We start from the raw sequence: 2,203 nt of genomic DNA, 5'->3' as shown, positions 1-2,203 counted from the left end.
TCTCCTCTATCTCCCTTATGTGGCAGTAAATTTAACAGACTCCACTTGCTTCTGTTTCTCCAAGTTTCTCAAGTCCTAGCCAAAAAAAAACCACAGTAAAACTAGAGGTTATCATCCAGTGTATCAGTGCAAAGCAACTGCAAAGAGCAAGACAGTGGCTTAAGCAGTGAATTCTTTCCTGGAAAGGGATTTATCAAGTAAGGCACAAAAAGAATGGAGCTGCTAAATTAGCAGTGAGTCGTCTTGTTGCTCGGTAACAATGGAAACAGACTCACAATGAAACATCTCCTGGTGTGTAACGTGGCTCAGCTGTCCCACAGCTACCCCGTCCCTCACAGGGACACAGATAGCAACTTGAAATGACAACACCAATTACTTATTCATCTAGGAGAGGAAAAATTAATGTGCTTTCAATTTTGTTACAGATTATCTGGTGTTTTCATTGATTTGTTTTAAAATAAATTGTTCTGTCCATATCTAGACAACAAATATGAATTACACTGAAACACAGATTTAACACAAAATTTATCAAATGCAACTGCAGGTAAATGCAAATACAGAAAACTTGTAATTATTACTTAGAATAAGTAAGCCAGATGGACATCACAACATTCCATGCAGCTTAATTTCTTGCAGTTTTGCCAGTTGTTCTATCACTTGTCAAACCCACTAATGTTCCAGGTCAGAAAATGCAGCACTCATTGCCTAATCCCAAGCTCAATAGTTTTCATCTAGCAATCAAAATAAAGCAGTCTGATTTATAGGGGCCCTCTCTGCATAAATTCTATGCTCTCTGCAAAGGTCTGGCACTTAAGAAAAATCAAACTATATTTATTTAGACAGCTCCTTTCACACTATGGAGCCTTTATTTTATGGGTTTGTCAGGATAAATTAGGGCACAGAGTCTGATCACTCTCCCATTTATGTTAGTGTCCCGAGGATATAATTTCCTGGAATTCCTAACTTGCTCTTGACTAACATGAAATTGTAAATGGGCCTAACATTTATTACACTACAGGCTTATAGCAATAAGAAGTTGTGTTCCATAATGCAGAATTAAGGTAAAAAAAATTCTTTTGATTTTTTTTTTTTGCTGATAAAGGAAAAAAAAAAAAAGCCTCCTTCTTGACTATGACAGCTTTCATATACTGATCATATAAAATAAAATAAAATGGGTAAAAAGTCACATGCGAGATCATTCTATGTGCAGCAGTGGCTATGAAACTACAAAAATAACTACAAGAAAAATAAATACCAGAACTCTTGGTCTGACCCAACTTGTGTCCATTTTCTATAACAATTGTACATTCCAGTTAGTGACATGATACTTTCAAAATTTGACTTTTACCTGTAACAAGCCTTTAAAATACCATACTAATGTCTGTATTTACTGATACTCTGTTATCTCTGTACAAAACATATTCAGTTTATACACTAGAGCTAACACGCAGGGTTGCAAACTGACCTGCTTCCCCACTGCTTCATTTTTTCCTGGAAAGTTTAGTAAGAGATGGCAGGAGAGGCGAAGACACAGGACCCAGGGAAGGCACAGGATGGAAGCCATTCCAAGGATACCTCTTTGTTGCAGAGTGAAGTGCAATTAAAGCTTTACTCTGGATTTTGATGACAGAGATTCTGTCCAGATTATCCTGGGAAACGAATTTGACAGCTAAGGAGGCTGAATGGTTTCTAATGCCAATTTTTAGCAGTAATTTGCGATGGAAGAAAGAACATGGAGGAGGTGGTGAGATGCTTGTGCAGATGTGCTGTACTGGCTGCCTGCCTTTTACCTTACTTTAAGATTCCTACGGAGCAGTCTTTTTCTTGATGTCTTTGACGTGAACAGCTGTATTTCCTCTCTGGCACAGTACCAACATGCCATATTTCCCAGCCCAGCGACATTTCCCTGCCAGCCTTCGCCTCCTTCCCAGATAACTCCCGACGCCCACCACACCGCCTACACCAGCTCCGCCCGGGACTCATCCCGCACTCCCCGGCGGTTGGCGCTGGAGCTGCAGCCGCGGCAGATGTTTCCCGGGGCTTTGAGGATGTGAAAGCCTCCCCCCTTCCCTTCCCTCGCCCCTCCGGAGCTCGACGAGCCCCCGGGGAAGCCCCCGCCGGGGAGGAAGGGCCGGGGGGCGGCGGGGGCGCGGCCGTTGGGGGCCGCTAACGACCGCCGGGCAGCGGCACCGGGGCAGCGGCC

Source organism: Netta rufina (assembly GCF_964035555.1).
Source record: "Netta rufina genome assembly, chromosome: 2".
NCBI lineage: Eukaryota > Metazoa > Chordata > Aves > Anseriformes > Anatidae > Netta > Netta rufina.
This window is presented reverse-complemented; position numbering follows the sequence as displayed.